The 13,701-nt window shown below is 42.9% G+C and overlaps 1 protein-coding gene across 1 annotated transcript in view; it reads right to left on the reverse strand.

Moving 5' to 3' along the window:
• SMIM31 (small integral membrane protein 31) overlaps positions 1 to 13,701 on the reverse strand; it is a 42,479-nt gene that overhangs the window by 7,062 nt on the left and 21,716 nt on the right. The window lies entirely within an intron of this gene.

A 13,701-nucleotide genomic window follows, 5' to 3' on the forward strand; every position in this document is an offset into this window, starting at 1 on the left:
AAAAGAAAAAAAAATTTTTTTTTCTTATAAATTCATTAGGCAGTGGTGGAAATTACCTTTGACCCCAATATTCAGGAAGCAGAGGCAGGTGGATCTCTGAGTTCAAAACTAGCCTGGTCTACAGAGCAAGTTCCAGGACAACCAGGGCTACACAGAGAAACCCCGTCTTGAAAACGCAAAAACAAAGCAAAGGTCTCGAAATTTCTTTCATTGAAATATTTACTGTAAGAGCACCCTTTGGGATGGCAAGGGTGGTGCATGCTTTTAATCCCAGTACTTGTGTAGCAGCGGCAGGTGGATCTGAGTTCTAGGCTAGCTTGGTCTAGAGAGGACAGCCAGCGTTACACAGAGAAACCTTCTATGTACTGTTACCCCTGTTTGTTCATAGATAATTCAGTTAAACTTTGTTTACAGATAAATTCAATTTAAACCATATATGTGTGTGTGTGTATGTGCATGTATGTGTGTGTGCATGTATATATGTATATGGTTTCACTGTATGTGGTGTGTGTGTGTGTGTGTGTGTGTGTGTGTGTGTGTGTGTGTGTCTGAGTGTGTCTGTGTCTGTGTGTGTGGGTATGTGTGTGCATCTCCTCCCAGCTCTTATGTAGAGTTCAGAGTACAGCTTGGGGAGTTGGGTCTTTCCTTCTGCAGTGTTGGTCCTGGTAATTAAACAGTGGCGGAAGGCTTATGGGACATCGACTGCGGAGCCATCTCACTGGCCCCTGTTCATATGTTTTATGGTCATTTCATGTTAACTTATTTGAAATTGATACAAGAATGTGGAACTTCCCCAGTTAATGTGGGGTTGGATGGCAGTCCTTTGAAGCCGTACATCTCAACCTCAGCATTTGCATTTATAGTGTTCCAGAGAGAGTGTTCTATGTGCTTTAAAAAGTTTCTTTTCCATAAGGTGAAGAAGCTGATTTTGGAGGTAGAAGGGCCATGGGTCCCGAGGCATGCACAGGGAGGAAACCACTACAGCATCCAGACAAGAACAAGATCCTCTCCCCAGAAACTCCCCCGCTTTTTGGTGGTTAACCTTCCCACTTCCCTTTGTGCTTGGCAGCTGCTGGCCAGTCTCTACAGTTTGTCTTGCGCAGAACGGCATGGAAAGAGAATTATCCACAACACTGAGCACAGCATTTCTTGCCAGAAGCAACTGGTCCCAGCAGGATTTGACAGCATCTTAAGTTGTTTGTTTGATGATGGGAGGGGGTGGAGGTATGGGGGAGGGTCCCCTTAATTAGCCCAGGCTAGCCTCTAACTTGCAATCTTTTCTCTTTCAGCATCCAAATGCTGGAGTTGCAGACACATGCCACCACCTGGCCTTTCAGGAGATTGTCAGTTGTCGAGTGGGGAGGGCCAAGGAGAAGTTCAGAGTGCTGCATCATGGCAGATGCCTGTAATCCTAGCACTTGAGCACTTGGAAGGCTGGGGTGGGAGAATCATTGTGAGTTCAAGGACAGCCTGGGCTGGGTAGTGCAGCTGTCTTAAAAATGACAACAACCATGAATGACTGTATCTTAGTCCCTTACCTGTGACTATCTATGTGCCTCGTGAAAGGTATTTGGCTTGTTTTTTTGTCTTTTTTTTTTTTTAAAGATTTATTTATTTAGTCATTTATTTATTAAGTATAGTGTTTTGCCTGCATGTATGCCTGCATCCCAGAAGAGGGCACTAGATCTCATTATAGGTGATTGTGAGCTACCATGTGGTTGCTGGGAATTGAACTCAGGACCTTTAGAAATGCTGGCAGTGCTCTTAACCTCTGAGCCATCTCTTCAGCTCGGTTCTTGTCTTTAGGAATGTTTTCTATCTCACAGAGACTGAGGCAGCATGCACCGTCCCTGCACCGGTCTGCATCAGGCCTGCACTACAGCCACCACACTGGCTTTCACTTCAGTGTTTTTACAGGGCTCCTGGGTGTTGCGAGTGATGGGTCTTCGAGTCTTGTGCTTTTTCTCAGGCTCTTTTCTGTCTGGTGGTTTGTCTTTTCCAACATCGATATGGTTTTTGTTTTGTCTTACATTTTCTTTTGCCACGTTTGGCCGTTGTCTCTTAGAAGCCTGTTCTTTTCTAAGGACAGACAGAACGGGAGTGGATCTGGAGGGGAGGGGAGGTAGGGAGGAACTAGAAGGAGTAGAGGAAGGGAAAACTGCAGTCAGGATATATTGTATGAGGAAAGAATCTATTTTCAATAAAAGGCAAAATGAGAGAAAAATGTTTTATATAAGAAAATGTAAACTGCACATAATTTCATTATGTATTTAAAAAATATCTGCATTAAAAAAAAATCTCTTATTATGCTGCCCAAGCTGGCTTTAAACTGAGGTTCTTCTTGCTTTCTCCTAAGTGCTGGAATTATGTAGCAATGTCTCATTGTACAATTGTATTTTATAAAGTGTGTGTGTGTGTGTAGCTTAGAGGACAACACGGCTTTGGGAGTTGGTTTTCTCCTTCCATTACGCTCCCTGGACACTAACTCAGGCCACCAGGCTTGGTAGCAGGGCCTTCGCTTCGACTTACCACTATCTCACCAGCAGCATGTGAGATTTTAAAGTAGTGTATAACAAATTTAATAAATCTATTAGTTCTATGTGTGCTTGCACCATGAGAGTTCTATGCTACACAAGAGCTCACAAATGAACCATATTCTTAAATTAAAAAAAAAAAAGAATATTTAAAACACTTAAGTGAGGTGTGTTCTTAGCATGTTTTTACTTTGAGAAGTGGCCTAGATTTCCTTGAATACACTCCATAACCCTAGGAGACCTTGAATTAATGACCTTCCTTTGTCAGCTGCCCCACTAGCTGTGGGGTACGGGCCCTAGCCAACAGGCCCAGCAGCTTTTATCCCCTTTGGAGCTTCGAGCATCTCTTCCTAACTGTAGAGTTACTGACCTTTAACAACTTCTGTTTAAATGAACCCAGGTTGTTAGTGACATCATTTTACCTCCTGACTTAGGACACACCTTGTTCAGCTCCCAGACTACCCTCCAGATTTTGAATAAAGAACAGAATTATCTGTATTATACATATTCTGGGAGACGGCGCATGCGTGTGGTGTCTGGGAGACGGCGCATGCGTGTGGTGTCTCCGGGGTTAGGATGCTGTTTGCTGGGATTACGACTGTGAACAGAGAAGGCTCAACGAGCACCACAGGAATGGCTTGTTTTTCTCGGATTCCGTCCGAAGACATTTCTGTTGACTGGTTTACTGGCTGGCTGCTGCAGTTATGCCCTGGAGTCCATGCAGAGGGACTCTTTCTCACCAGCTTTCAAAATGTGCTGCGTGCTGTGTCCGCACATCCACCGGCCTGCGACTAAGTGTGTTGATAACTCTGTCTAAGGACAACTTTACTGATGCCCCTGCCTCCCTAAGACAGGCATGCCGGGAGTGTTCATATTTTGATTTCATCTAAAACAAACTGGAAACTTGGCCTCAGAAATAACCCAAGGCGGCCTTGTGCCTTATCTCTTCTCTGTTAAGTTAATGGCTTCTTGATACGATGACCTTGATCTCATTTATAGCCTTCATAACTTTGCTCGTAAAGGCAGAAGGTGTGTCAGGGGCAGCGAAAAGCAGAAACACTGCAGGAAAACACAACTAGTCTTAACAGTGGGCGTATTAGTAGGAAATCTACAAATTGGCCCAGTCAGGGCCATTTATCCTTTTCCTTAGACAAGTTTTCCTCTTTTTTTTTTTTTTTAAATGAAGTACATTTGGGAACTCCCTATTTGGAAGCCAGGCAGTTTCATGTTTTACTTCCAACACCTTCACTGGAAACTACTGAGCCTGTGGCCTCTGGACGCTGCAGGCCTGTGCTTCCTTCCAAGCATCCACTCAGCAAACCTGGGAGTCACTGCAGCGTGGAAACAGCCTGCGGTGACAGAAGCCCAAAGCTTCTAGGTACTCACAATGGGAGAAGAACACGTCTTTGAGATCATGCCATCTTAGTTGTATTTTTTCTTAGTGATGATTTCCTCTGCTACCAAAAATGTGTAATCAAATCTAGTTCACGGAGGCAGAGAAGAGGTGGGCGGATATGATGCCTCACTGGGTAAAGGCGCTTGCTGTCAAGCCCCACAGTCTGAATTCAATTTTTGGTCTCCCATAGCGGAGGAAGAAAAGGGATTCTCGAAAATCGTCCTTTGACATTCACAGGTGTTCATTGGCATTCTCACCTACACACACACACACACACACACACACACACACACACACACACACACACAAACACACACACACACACACACTCCCCAACATAGTGTATCCATATACTTACACACTCACTCCATCCCCCACAGCCACTAAATAAAATGTAATGAAACAACACCAGATCAAAGAAGCCTTCTGTTTGTTGTAAGTAATGTTTTTCATATTTGGGCTCTCCCTGACCCACCATACACACATCCTGGGTTTTCACGTATACCTCCCATTCTCATCGGTATTTTCTCTTACTCAGAGCAGGACACTACTTTTCATTCACAAAGAGTTTGTTGCTATGGAAAACATTAAACAGCTTTGGACACTATATCACTGTTATAAGAAGTCCCGTTATCTCCTAGGGGTCCGCACTCAGGTAAAGCTAGCTTCTTACCTTGGTCCCAGAAAAGACCTTCAGGAGAAGCCAGTATGAAGCAGAGCTGCAGCTTTTCTGAAGACAATTTTGGGGCCAGAGGGGTGCCCAGCTCACAAACTGTTAATCATATAAGCAGCAGGACTTGAGTTCTGTCCCTAGACCCCGAGTAAACTAGCCAGTCTTGAGGCACATGCTTGCAATACCAGTGCGGTGGGCAGGGGGGGGGGAGGGGGGAGATTAGAGGCAGGATGCAGCCAAGACAACAGGCCAGCTTGAGGCAAAGCTGGAGACCCTGTATTAAAAAGCAAGGTCACGAGGCTGGAGAGATGGCTTAGCACTTAGGGACACTTGCTGCTCTTCCAGAGGTCCTGAGTTCAATTCTCAACACCTATGTTGGCTCACAGCTGTCTGTAACTATAGTACTATAGGATCAAATGCCCTCTTCTGGTGTGCAGATGTACATGCAGATAAAGCTACATATACATAAAGTAAAAAAGAAAGAGAAAAAGAAAAGTGTGGGGAAACCCAAAACAAACCAACCAACCAAAACTAAAACATAAAATACAGAGTAACTGAGGAAGATACCGGAAGTTGTCCTATGGCTTCCATATGGATGTACATACATATGCACCTATATACACACATGTGAGCCTAAATACAAGATATTTACATCTTTAAATTTTTATATGTATGTCTGGGTGTGCCTACATGAGTTCACTTGCACTGTGTACATGCAGTGCCCATGGAGGTCAGAAGAGGGCGCTGAACCCACAGGAACTGGAGTTGGAGATGGTTGTGAACTCCAACACGGGTGCTGAAAACAAAACCTGTGTGCTCTGCAATAGCAGTAACTGCTGGGCCATCCCTACAGCACCCACCCTTTTGTTTCTTTTGAAATAAGGCCTTTTATGTAATTCCCTGTCCTCAAACATCTTATGTATGGGTTGAGGAGATAGCTAAGGGGGAAAAAAGTGATTGCCACAAGAGTGTGACGACAGCCTGAGTTCAAATCCCTAAAGCCTACATAGAAACATCAGTACACACATCTGGAATCCTAGGGTGAATACCAGAAATAGGAAGCAATGCTAGGAGATTCCAGAAGCTCTTGGGCCAGCTACAGAGGATTAAGAAGCCATGTCCTTTTCATGTGTGAGACAGAACACATAACTCACACCAGTGCACACTCATATTCACCTCTAAGCTCTCTCTGTCTTTTTTCTAGGTCTCTCTCTCTCTTAAAACACACACACACACACACACACACACACACACACACACACACACATTAAGAAATAGGTTGTAATCACAAAGATTGGAAGAAAGGCAGACATTAGAGAATTAGAGTGTTGGCTTCTGGCATGTGAATCACCCGCAGGTGTCTTTAGTAGCCATATATGCTGGCTTTGGATAGTTTTTGAAGGTCCGAGGGTTGCTAAGGAATCTAAAGGCAGCCACAGACTGACTCTTACACACTGACATTGAATAGGATTACAGCTGATAAGGTAAAATCCTGGGTCAGCTGCGCTGAGGAAAAGTTAAGATTTTTTTTTACTGTAAACAAAGATTTAGTCTTGTTTGTGAGATTCCCAGGAAATGTCTGGAAAATGAGTAAGGTCATTGAGGTGTGGTTCATTATTTTTTGAGACAGTTCAATAATAACGTCTTCACAGCAAATGCTAATGCTACAGAATTCTTGCTCTGCAGCTGACCAGAGGCTTCAATAGACCTCTACACTTCCCAGGTCCCCCAGTTTTCCTGTTTCCTGTCTTAGTAGACAGAGGTGGATTGTGAGTCTGTATCTGTCCTTGTTCATTGATTCCTGGAAGTGTATATCAAATTATGTTTTGGTGTCTAGAGAGATGCCTCAGTGGTTCAGAGCACTTGCTGTTCTGGCAGAGGCTATAGGGTTGGTTCCCAACATCCACATATCTATCTGTCACAGCCATCTGTAACTGCAGCTCCAGGGTATTTGACACCATCTTTGGGCCTCCAGGGACACCAGGCAGGCACATTGTGTGCACATACATGCACTCACTCCCCCCCCCCCCCACACACACACAGAGAGAGAGAGAGAGAGAGAGAGAGAGAGAGAGAGAGAGAGAGAGAGAGAGGCACACATATAAAATAAAAGCAAATGAAACTTTAATTAAAAAATGTTTCCTCTGAGCATTGCCATTAACCGTTTCTTTGCTCATGGGATAAAATACAATATCCTGACCTGGCTTCTGGCTTCCTCACTTTCTTTGCCCAGCCACACTGTCTCACCCATGATCAAACCACATGTGTCATCCTTTAATTTTTGTCCCTCTTCCAAAGAAGGATATTGGCATTGAGCTTGCCATATTGGGAAGGCTGGAGCTTCCCCTTACATTAAACTAACCTCCATTAGTGGGTTTTCAGCGTGGCATTCACTAACTAAGGACTGGCAGACACAGGGATCTTCCTCCCTGTGGTGTTTTGAATGAGAAGCTCATAAGTTTCCAGTTGGTGGAGCTGTTTGGGAAGGATTAGGAGGTGTGGCCTTCTTAGAGGAATTGTGTCACTAGGGGTGGGCTTTGGGGTTTCAAAGGTCCACGCCAGGTCTAGTTATTGCTCTCTCTGCCTTATACTTACAGATAAGGGTGTGATCCCTCAGCTACTGCTCAAGTATCGTGCCTGCCTGCCGCCATGCTTCCTGCCATGATGGTCATGGACTCCAACCCTCTGCAGCTGTGACCCCCAAATTAAATGCTTTCTTTTGTAAGAAGCCTAAGTCATAGTGTTTCATCACGGGAATAGAAAAGTAACCAAGACACACCCCAAGGAGTGTCACAAGTTGTCAAGAATGCACTAATGCACATTGTGAACTCTGAACAGCAATGTGTGCTGTTGAATATGGAAGTAAGTCATAACATCTTCCTGGTAAAATAGTTTTTTGTCAATAACTTTTGAAGGGTATAAGCTTTATCTCCTACTTCAGTCTCCAGAGTTACCTACTCCCTATGTTTCTATTTGTCTAGGAATGATTGATAATTTGATTTGTGAATAAACAATACAAATTCACACACACACACACACACACACACACACACACACACACACACAAAACACACATTTATATGGGCTGGAGAGTTAGCTTAGTTGTTCAGAACATTTGGTGCTCCTGCTGAAGACCCAGGTTCAAGTCCTAGCACCCACATGGCAGCTGACAACCACATATGATTCTAGTCCCAGAAAATCTGATGCTCTCTTTTCACCCTTGTAAGCACCAGGTATGCATATGGTATACATACATGGATTCAGACAAAATACTCATGCATGTAAAATAAATGAACCTAAAAAAATTTAAAATATAAATATATAAAACTAAAATTAACAAAATTATTACTTAGAGTACATTTTAAACATTTTAGTTATTTACTTTTATGATATGTGTGTATACCTGTGAGTTTATGTGTACCAAGTGTGTGCATAAGAGCCTGTGGCCAGATGGCTCCATGATTAAAAGTTGTTGCCCTTACAGAAGACTGGAATTCAGTTCCCAGCACCCAACAGGTGGTTCACAACCTAACCACCAAACTAACTAGAAATAAATGCAGACAGAAATATTCTGTAAGGTCTCTTTCCCTCCCTCCCTCCCTCCCTCCCTCCCTCCCTCCCTCCCTCCCTCCCTTCCTCCCCACTTCTCACTCTCTTTCTTTTAGATTAAAGTGCATACCACCATATCCAGTGCAAGGTTTCTTTACTGATTCTTCATTTATCAATGATAACAATCAAAATGAACAGCAAATGATAGGAGGACAATGGCACAATGATTCAGAAATGTACCTCTAGATAGGGATCGATATACAAAAGTTTGCAGGGTCAGGGGTAGTGCACACCTTTAATCTTAAAACAGGTAAATCTCTTGCAAGTTTGTGGCCAACCTGACCTGCTTAGTGCGTTCTACAACAGTCAGAGCTACACAGTGAGACCATGTCTCAAACAAAACAAAACAAAACAACTGGCTTGTACTACACTGGAGTGCACATGGTAGTCTACAAATGATGGCTGTCAGAGGGCATAGGCATTGGATAGGGTATTGTGACATGGTTCAAGTGGCATAAAATCTGCCCTTAGGAGAGGCTAACGTGATTGCTGAGCACCGGATCAGCATGGAAAGATGATGTGTTCACTGGAATGTGTGGGGGTTTCTGCCTCATGAATATTTAAAAGTTCGTGGTCAGGGCAGTGAACCCGTCAGTAAACAGAGGGACATGGTGACCAGCTGTTGAGTGAAAATAAGTATGCAGGTATTTATAGGCCTTGTAGGAAGATAGCCTGAGTCAGTCACGGTGATGGCAGAATAATTGTTTGTTCAATGCTATCTGCTCTTGTCAATATTCCTTTAAGGATATGGCCACTCAGATTTCAGAATTCATATGTGTGTTCTGGAGCTTTTTTTTTTGAGCGGCATGTGTTTATTAACCAATCCTTTCAGAATAAAGCAAGTTTCATATTTTTTAGAAGAGCTATAATATCTAATACAGGTTCCCAACAAATATTTGAACTGTAATACCTATGAGCAGGCTCTCACCAAATATCTCTTGCCATCAAGCTGCATTTGGTGTTACACACAAAAAACCAAAGCTGGATATCAAATCCCCTTCAAAACAACACCACCCCCAGCCCCACACAAAACCCTGACCCCTAACCTAAAAAACCAAACCAGGCATAGTTTAGAAAACTGCAGATGTGACACTCATTTCAACCAACTCAACGTGTTTGGAGTTGAGTGTGTGTGTGTGTGTGTGTGTGTGTGTGTGTGTGTGTGTGTGTATGTGTGTGTGTAAGATAAATGCCCTAAGAAAATGCAGTTGAAAACATCGATGACAGCTCTTTAACACAGTGGCAGAGACATAGACAAGAGCACACTACAGAACAGATCACAGGCAACCTATGACCTGAGCAAGAAGAGCAGACAACACGGAAGTAAGGTAACTTGAGAAAGAAAATGCTATGTTCTAAACACATGATCGCATTTCACCGGTCACATTTCAAATTCACATGACAGCTCCGTGTGAGTAATTTATCTGCACTAATTTATAGGTGAAGCAAGACAGCCTCGAGGCCCTTACAGAATTTCCTCTAGTCATACTGCGAGTGGTAGGCATGGGAGCCTGCCTGACTCACCCTGATCTATTTCCTACCGTCCCTACTATGTAGTCTCTTAGAAAGTACTGTAATATGGTCTTGGTCATATCGACACAGTATAACAAGAGCAGTTGAAACGCCTAAATAACTTGTTTGGCCCCTTCCCCCATGTATGGTAGCCTAGGTTGGCCATGATCCAATTGTCTTCATCTCTCAAACACTGTGGTTAGAGGTGTATACTCTGACCAAGGACTAGAAATAAATTCTTCTTGTTGTTCTTCTTGTTCTTGTTCTTCTTGTTCTTGTTCTTCTTGTTCTTGTTTTTCTTCTTCTTGTTGTTGTTTCTTCTTCTTCTTCTTCTTCTTCTTCTTCTTCTTCTTCTTCTCCTTCTCCTTCTCCTTCTCCTTCTCCTTCTCCTTCTCCTTCTCCTTCTCCTTCTCCTTCTCCTTCTCCTTCTCCTTCTTCTTCTTCTTCTTCTTCTTCTTCTTCTTCTTCTTCTTCTTCTTCTTCTTCTTCGTGTATGTGCAAGTGAGTGCCAGAGACATTATGTACTTCTAGACCTGGGGTTACGGGCAGTTTGTAAGCTGCCTGATGATGGTGCAGGGAATTGAACTCGGGGCTTCTGGGAGAGCAATGTGTAGTGCTCTTAACTGCTGAGCCATCTCCACAGCCCTATAATCAATTCATTGAAGATGTATTTACTTTATGCATAAGATATTTTGCCTACATGTAGCCTATAGGTCAAATATGTGTGCCTGGCACCTGCTGAGGTGGGAGAGAGTACTGGAACTGGAGCTGTGAGCTGCCTTGTGGGTATAGTACATCAAAACCTGGGTCTTCTGGAAGAGCAGCCAGTGTTCTTAACCATTGAGCCAGCTCTCTAGCCCTATAAATTATTATTATTATTATTATTATTGTTGTTGTTGTTGTTTTTGTTATAGAGACAGGGTGTCTTTTTAAAGCCTTAGGTATCCTGGAATTCTCCATGTGGACCAGGCTGTCTCTGCCTCCCAAGTGCTGGGACTAAAGATGTGCACCATTATGTAAATTTTAAATGAGTTCGTAATGTATGTAAAGCTTTCAATTGTAGCTAAAGAATTCTAAAATAGTTTCATTTTTCTCTTAATCTGACTTGGTGACCCAGGATCATCAGCCTCTAGTGTCCCGAGGCTCATGGATGAAGTCACAAAGGCTCTCTACCTGGTAGTTCCCACAGCTTCCCTGGAAGGGAGTGTCTGGACTGAGGATGTGGGCGGCTCCTGTTTGTCAGGAGGCTGTGCACACACCTTTGATGAAGGATCATTACCTACCTAGAATATCCTTATAATTTCCTACTGGGTCACTTACATTTTATCACTTCCTCCTGCTCTTTAAACAAGACAGCTTTCAAAGACAGGTGGATGACAATATAACCCAGGCAGGAAATGATTCCTGCCTGCTACCCTGTGGCTTAGTAGTCTCTGAGGAGACATGGGCTATGACTGATGCTGTAGCTTTGTAGTGTGAGGGTTAGAAAACCAAGTACAATGAAACAGGTGGAAATGATTCTTTATAGTTCAAGAAAGGAAAAAGACACGGTGGTCTGGACCACACCAAGAACGGAAATAGATGACTCTAGCTATGCATAGATATTTTTCCTGGTATGTGGGGGAGTGGGGGGAGTGGGGGGAGTGGGGGGTCAGGGGAAAGGGGAGAACTACAGGGCCCTGTGCACACCAGGTGGATACTTTATTACATCCTTAGATCTCACCTCCAAATGTATCTGTATCTGACTCTGGCATTCGTTACATTGTTTCTTCTGTCAAGCACATGCATTCATGCTAGTTACATTTTATTTGAGATTAGAACATGTAGCTCGTGAGCATATTGAATGTGAACGCTATAGATGAGTGATCAAATATACATTGAGAACCAGCAATCAGAGCTTATCTACACAGACATGCACTGTTCTGAGTTCATGTGCTCTGTGTGACACGGTTTACTGGAGGTTGCTTATAGGCAATTCAGATACTATCTTCTTAAAATTTTATTTATTTATTATCATCATTATTTTTTGAGACAGGGTTTCTCTGTGTGGCCCTGGCTGTCCTGGAAGTTGCTCTGAAGACCAGCCTGACCTTGAACTTACATCCCCTTGAGCCTCTGCCTCTTGAGTGCTGGGATTAAAGGCATATACTACCATGCTCAGCTATTATTATTATTATTATTATTATTATTATTATTATTATCATCATCATCATCATCATCATCATCATCATCATTATTATTATTATTACTGGGTTATTTGTTTTTATTTTATGTGTATGAGTTTTTTTTCCTGCATGTACATACATGTACCATGTATGTGTCTAGTGACTGAGGAGGCCAGGAGAGGGTGTTAGAGCCTCTGGAGTTAGAGTCATAGGTGATAGTGAGCAACCATTTGGGTACTGGGAACCAAACTGGGTCCCCTTGTAACAGCAGCACATGCTTTTAGCCATGGAGTCATCTCTCCAGCCCCACTCCTCTTTTGAGATAGGGTCTTATGTAGCCCAGGCTGGCTCAGATTCCTGATCCTCTCATTTTCACCTCTTTAGAGCCAGGACCACAGGGGTAAGCCACCAGCCTGCCTCCTATTGGGTGATGTCTTCGGGTACACATCAGCCTATGATGGTGTTTCTGCTCCTTCACAAGGGCATGACATTTTATGTAAAGGATAACGGTGAGTATGTTTGTAGATTTTCTAGATACAGTAATATCTGCTTCATAGCTTTAGACAGGCTTAAATGATGATGAAGCTTTGAAGTTATTATATTATTATGGAGGAGTTAGGAGAAAGAACTAGGAGTGAGAGAGGTAGAATACATCATGCTAATGAATTTGGAAAGCACACAGTGAGATTGCCTAAATAAATAAGCTGAGTGTATTAGCCATGGCATTCAGTTATGAGTTCTTCAGAAACACCTATGTCCCAAGCAGTGTTCTGAGAGCCGGCTAGAGCACACACCCAAACCAGCCAAATCTGCAAAGATGAGAACATTCTAGGTGGTGTGCACAGTGCGTTCTTATTTTTCGTAAACTATTGCCTTACCTGGTTTATTTGTTATTGAGTTTTTCTTTTTTAATTTTCAAAGGAATAATTCAGTGGAGACAAAGCATTTACTTTTAAAAAGTGTTTTTACATTTATTTACATATCTAAGTGTGTGGCATATGCATATGGTGGTCACGAAACAACTTGTAGGAGTTGGTTTTAATTTTTTAGCATGAGGACCCTGGGGTTTCAATCCGAGTCATCAGGCTTGGCAGAAAGTGCCTGTGACTGATGAGCCACCTTATTTTGCCACTAATTTTATTTTTACCTCGATGGAAGCCCGTATTTTGTTCTTTTCTACCCATTTTCTCTCTCTCAGAAGACACAGGTGATGATGGATGAATTGTGGTGAACAGCGGGATCTAGCGGAGGATTTTTCTTCCTAAATTCTGTTCTCACTGACTAATAGTTTTTAGGGAGATTACTTTTTAAAATCACATTTTAACTGATTGATTAGTGTGTATCTGTGCGAGAGACTGTAGTGCATGAATGCTTGCATATGCTGTAGGAGTAGCTCTTTCCTTCCTTGTAGGATGTGGGCTCCATGGATCAAACTCATGTCTTCAAGCCCAATGGCTGGAGCCTTTAGCCTTCTCACTGGCCTCCTAGTGAGATTTTTATACTGAACAGTGGTCCCTTTCACCCAGAAAATAAGTTGTAATCCAACTAGGAAACTATGTGATCCTTCATTATACTCATTTGAGACGATCACACATAGGAGTCATACACTATTTTTGTGAGAAAAAAAGGAGGCGGAAAAGGAAGCAAAAGAAGAAGAAGAAGAAGAAGGAGGAGGAGGAGGAGGAGGAGGAGGAGGAAGAGAAGAAGAAGAAGAAGAAGAAGAAGAAGAAGAAGAAGAAGAAGAAGAAGAAGAAGAAGAAAGAGAGAACAAATAAAGAGATTGGTTTGAGTCAACCCAGTGCCATGTTGGCT

Source organism: Acomys minous (assembly GCF_964271855.1).
Source record: "Acomys minous genome assembly, chromosome: 15".
NCBI lineage: Eukaryota > Metazoa > Chordata > Mammalia > Rodentia > Muridae > Acomys > Acomys minous.